Source organism: Sinocyclocheilus rhinocerous, unplaced genomic scaffold, assembly GCF_001515625.1.
Source record: "Sinocyclocheilus rhinocerous isolate Xijiao unplaced genomic scaffold, SAMN03320098_v1.1 scaffold14, whole genome shotgun sequence".
Classification (NCBI taxonomy): domain Eukaryota; kingdom Metazoa; phylum Chordata; class Actinopteri; order Cypriniformes; family Cyprinidae; genus Sinocyclocheilus; species Sinocyclocheilus rhinocerous.
In genome coordinates, this window is record NW_015629561.1 from 2066692 (window position 1) to 2072816 (window position 6125).

Genomic DNA, 6125 nt, shown 5'->3' on the forward strand with positions numbered 1-6125 from the left:
ATTTAGGCTTATTTGAAAACTACATGGTATGTGTGTTGTAGCAGGGTTGGAACTAAACTGTGCAGGGCTGCGGCCCTCCAGGAACTGAGTCCCCTTGGATAGGCCTATAAATCTCAAACTAGTTGTTTTTAATTGAAGTAATCAGTTATTTAGATAATAAGAAATTTGGGCTGTTACAAGGGAAATTAAATCAGTATCAACAAAATTCATCTTTGCAATGCAGAGGAAACACAGAAGCTTCATCTGAAGTGGCATTTAGATTACACTGATTATTGCAGGACATGAATGCACTTAACCTGCAGTTACAAATGCAGAAATAATGTTTTGATATATAAGACATAAAATGTTGAATGCTCATTTGAAATTATAAAAAAAAGATTAAAAAAACAAAAAAAACAAAAGATACTTTAAATGTGAAATTAAAACCGACAGTAGGTAAGCAAGTCACTGTTGATAAGTGAGTCATTGCGATTGAACCGAATCATTTAAACGTAAAAGCAGGTCATTTGCAAATTTAAAAAAAATTAAAAAATAAATAATACAATTCAAAACAAATGTATTACAAAGCAAACCATTTGCAAACATAAAAAATAATAATGTGTTTTTGCACAACCTGAAGTAATAAAAGTATGAATGGCATTTATCTTTTACACCAAGAACAACCAAATACTTAAACATTTATTCATATCAAAAGAGTTTCAAGAATTCCTTTTCCGTCTGAGCTAGTTCCAGAATTTTTCCGCATGGATTTTCAATAACAACCTAGTTAATGTGCCTCTCTTACTTGCAGCTGGCCCAAGATCAGCCAGCATTTGATTGTGAATCTATCATGGCTATCACAATAGCAATCTTCCCCCCGCCTACACGTCAAGATCTTCAGCCCACAATGAAAGCCTGCTGACCTCAGATCAGGCCTATCCCACTAGTAGGGCTCTTAAGGCCATTTTGGTGCATCCGTTACACTACACATTAACTGTAAGAGGCACCTCAGCAGACCGTTCACAGACAGAGAGCTCTTATCTGGGTTATGGTTTGTCTCTAACACAATGGCCTTTCAGATTCTTGCCCTCCCAAGCACAAGAAGGGCATTGAACACTGCCTCTTTGCTCAGCGAGGGAGTGGAAAAGAAAATGGATTTGTGGAGAGATATATCAATACACTCGCTTGAATAATTGAAGGGTTAATGTTGAGATTTTATAAACTGCTAGTTCGGTCTCCCTAGGCAAACACAGCTTACACTGCATAATAGAGCTTAAATATGGACAGGGGTTCACTTCATTTCCTTCGAGTTCAACTTCAGCAGAATACGACGGAGTTTCGATTTCAGCTGGGTCTGCACCATAACGCCTGTCTTGTCCGTCTGCATCTTTCTTGTGATTTTATGTCTCGAAGGATCGTCTGAGGACACTGTTCACTATATGCTTACAATTTAGATTATTCTAATTTCTTGTCCAATGTTACAACATACTTCTATGAAGGATGATCAGATCATGCTAAATAATAATAAAATCCCATCTTGGTAACACCCTTGAGCAGCTATTTTACGGTCACTCACACATAGCTCCTATGTACCTGATTGGGGAAAGTCTGAAATCTTAAATCAGGAATAAAATGTCACAACAATAATATTATAAATTGTGCTTTTGAGAAAAAAAAAATCATGCTTGTCCTGCAAGCAGGGCTTCCAGTCCAACAATTGCCATATAGAGTGCAAAAGTAGAGTTCCAGAAGTACAAATTCCATTCATTGCAATTGCAATTGATTTTTAACGATGACTGATAAACCATTGAAGACAGACCTACTGTGAGCTACAAGGTTGTTAATTAATGGTTTTTGCTTTTGTTTAATCCATCAGATCATGTTATTTTAACTTATTTTTTAAATAATGGTGTTTAACATCATAATTCCTGGTGAAAACTACATTACCCATGATTCTGCAAAGAAAATTGTGCCAAGGGAGTTCAATGTGTCCACCCACTCTATACTTATCTATCTATACCTATCGATCCATATATATATATACTGTATATATATATATATATTCACATACTTAAATCAGTAGTTTTATATTAGTCCATCACTTTTAATTAAATTGTCTTTTGCAATGCTTTATGGGACTGTAGTTCTTTCCTCTACTAAAAACATTAGGCACACAGTCTTGCACCTTTTGGACTTGTACCTGTCTGATTTTCAAATCCATTTTTTGCTTCAAATCAAAGTTTGTAATGGTGTGATTCACCTCGTATCTGGTAGGTTTGGTTCATGACTTATAACTCTTTAACAAAGACTTTTTAAAAAGTCATTAGCGGCATAATTGACTGGGCTTTAGATGTGCATGTGTGCTCACTGTAACTACCTTCCCTGAACAGTCTTTCTGTTGTGCCTGTTTGTTTGTCTGTAAATGTGTGTGTATTTGTGCTGGTCTGTCTGTTTGTGTGTGAGAGAGTGAGAACAAGAAAGGAAGGAAGAGAGAGAGAAGACATTGTAGGAGATATTGTTAATAGCCTTCTTAATTAGGCTCTCCATTCAGTGTGTGGGTGGGTGCACGCCGGAGACAGCAAGCGGCAGCAGTGTAAGACATCTGACATGGTCCTACTGATCATTAAGTATGTGACAGCGTGCACCTTGTCATCATGACTAATAAACTGACTAAACTACCAATTCTGAGGCAGACAGCAACAAGCACCATGAAGAGTTTCCATATTTAGTTGGCGGCATGAGCAGGTCCCGCGTTAATAAAAACAGCAGATCTGCTTATAATCATAAGACAGGTGAATCAGCATGCCACTGCATCGTAATTAAAGCAAAGGCAGGAGGACGAGAGGTAAACAAACACTAATGTTAATTTGATATTTCCACAGTACTTAACAACAACAACAACTATATACAGTATTATACAGAAAAACTTTAAAGACATTAACCACTAATACTTTGTGAAAATGCATAATTGAAGTTGCAGATACTAAGGTATTAATAATCTGTCTCTGAGGATTGACATCATAACATGAGAAGACGGTCAAGTTTACATCCTCACATCTAACTCATTTATACAATAAAAACTATTAATATTAATAATAATAACCAGCATGAATCAGCACTGTTGCTTTGAGTATACTCAATAATTTATATATTGAATATTCCATATCCATAACTACAACACAACATAGGCTCATTAGAAAAAAGAGCTTCTACCAACTTATTTTCAAAACTCCAAAAAACGTATAGGCCTACTGTATATATATGTAATTCGCTGCAGTAAAACACCAACATTTCTTATTCATTTTAACACAAATTATGATTACGGTGCCGATTATCCAGTAATAAAGGCTTATTCTTACGTTCTGTGAAACACAAGGCACGATAAAAAAGGCACTTGCCGAACCAAACTAAAATGGCATACAACACAACATAGGCTCATTAGAAAAAATAGCTTCTACCAACTTATTTTCAAAACTCCAAAAAACGTATAGGCCTACTGTATCTACATGTAATTCGCTGCAGTAAAACACCAACATTTCTTATTCATTTTAACACAAATTATGATTACGGGGCAGATTATCAAGTAATAAAGGCTTATTCTTACGTTCTGTGAAACACAAGGCACGATAAAAAAGGCACTTGCCGAACCAAACTAAAATGGCATGGCTTCTTCAGTGAATTTTTATCTCACATTTGCTTTTGTTAACACTATCAGTTAGGTTTAGTGTAGGTGGTACGTTATGTTCAAACGTGATACAGCGTTAACATTTTAGTACCACTCACCAGACCTTTCCTTTCTGAACTGCCGCGATACTTACAACAACCAAAGTAACAGAACCACTTATACAGAAGTCACTTTCAAACCAAGCATCTTTTGTTCTGTGCAGCAAACTTGTGTGAGCAACTTGAACCCGATGCGAAATGTAAGTGCGGAAATCTTTCAATAGCGTGAACTGCTATTGAAATGACTGGAATTCACCAGAGAAAATTTGCTGAACAACGGTAAACAATGTGACCGCACCTTAGATGAATATCAATTGAAGAATTATAATGGGTTTCTCAGTGTGGCCATGGCAGATATCTAGCTGAAGATGTCTGAATAATGATTAGTGTAGACTATTATCTCTGAGTGCAGAGTTGTGTTGAATTTCCATCTACTCTCAAAGGAAAACCATCACAACATGTATGATATGACTGACCAGTGCACCTCTTATTGAGAAAACCAAATCTTGAGATGATTAAATGATTAATAAAATCCATTAATTCTGCCAATCAAATTCTTCTTGTTATCTGCAGAACTATAACAACGAGGAATATACAGTGTAACAAAAACTCAATTGTTTATCTAAGGACACCTGCTGGTTCTTGATGTATTGTCTCACATGAGTCTTATCTGTGAGGACATAACATCGGCTGGAGAATAACTTCCCACAGAGACTCTTGTCCCAAGGCACTGGCTCCGAAGACAATAGCAGCAAGCAAACAAGCCCCTGGGGGCACAACCAAATAAGACAGACTTGTTTTTGACCTTAGATTGTATGAAATGAAACTCACAGTGAGTCTTAAAATGAGGCGGAGCTGAAATTCAAACAATATGGAATGTACTGGCTCTCAAATATCCACTTCACAATTGTAAATTATCCAAGAAGCTACTATATATGATAAACGTTTTTGAATAAGGCACACATGGATATGATGAACACTCATAAATTATTCAAGATTCTGACATAAAAGACAACTTCATTCTGTCAGAGCTCTGCCTTTGATTCCAAACCAGGAGAAAATGCCTCAAACACCAAGTCTCAATCTCTCAAACATTGTGCTAATGTGGTACAGCTGCCTCTTTGTTAGATTTTGAGATTAAAGAACTTTGGAGCTTTCAGAAACTTGGTTTTGACTTATATTTGATAAGCAAAATGTCTTAAATGAACTAATATTAGACAGAAGCATGTTTTGCATGCAACTCTACATTGCAATGGAGCGATAATGACAACTATTCAGACAGATTTCATCATTCCTGAATAACAATAAAGTACTATTTCTCATAGGATCTGAGGGAATGGTATTGCTATTTTCACAAGGGATACATACACCCTTATTGATAGAAATCTCTGGAAGCAATGTTGCATTGAATAAACTGTCTTCTAACATCTTAAATGCTTTGATGGTGGTTTTAAGGTTTGTATATTGCCAACAGACCACTGACATGTTTATGACATCCATTACGTTCATAAAGCCAACTTGTCAGCAACATTGCCCTGAACTCTCAAAAACCATCTGGATTTATACATCTTTATGATATCCTTAGACAGCAGACACATAAAACGAGCATTCAAAGTTACATAAAGGATATATCTTGGATGTCTTGGATGGTTTCCCTAAAGCCCAATAGTAAACAAGTAGCCTAAGTGTGAGACTCTCATTGTAAAAGATTATCTGGGTGGTAATCTGTTTTGGCCACAGTAACACGCCACCTAAAATGCGCACAAACAAGAGATGTCCCGCAGCCACTTCATCTAAACCAGTTCCACCTCAAATACAGCAAGACTTCTTAAACATACGATAATCTGTATTTTATAACTCCACTTTTCTCTTCAACATGCTGCAAACACAGTCAACAGATGTGTGCTAAAGCAAAGTTGATAGAAGAACATGCTAGTGATTGGAAACATCTGACAAAATACGGTATTGGAAAAGGTGTCAGCAGTGAAAATATGACATTTATGGCTCCTTGTATCTGTAGGAAACTTTCAGAGCATTTTGTAAACATTTCTTTCAGGCAGTCTGTTTGATTTTACGCAGAGTGTTGCACATATACAATCATTATTATTTTGATATCATGGTGAAGGCATTTGAGATGTGAATCACGATTTTTTTTGTAAAAATATTGAAAAAGGCATCTCTGCAAGTGCTCAGGACAAATGACACAGCACTGTAAACAAAACTGTATGTTTAACACTGTGCAGTACACCTAAAGACGCAACTTTCTACTGTCTTTGTACCGTTATCTACCCTCATGTACCTTGAGATTGAATTGTTGGTATTTTTGTTAAAGTACCAGAAAAGATGCAAAATGGGTAATGTTTATATCTTCTACATATAATATATATATATATATACTGTATATATATATATATATATATATA

General features: G+C 36.0%; 1 protein-coding gene across 16 annotated transcripts in view; it reads right to left on the reverse strand.

Moving 5' to 3' along the window:
• cadpsa (Ca2+-dependent activator protein for secretion a) overlaps positions 1-6125 on the reverse strand; it is a 108145-nt gene that overhangs the window by 101008 nt on the left and 1012 nt on the right. The gene's annotated exons all lie outside the window — the stretch shown is intronic.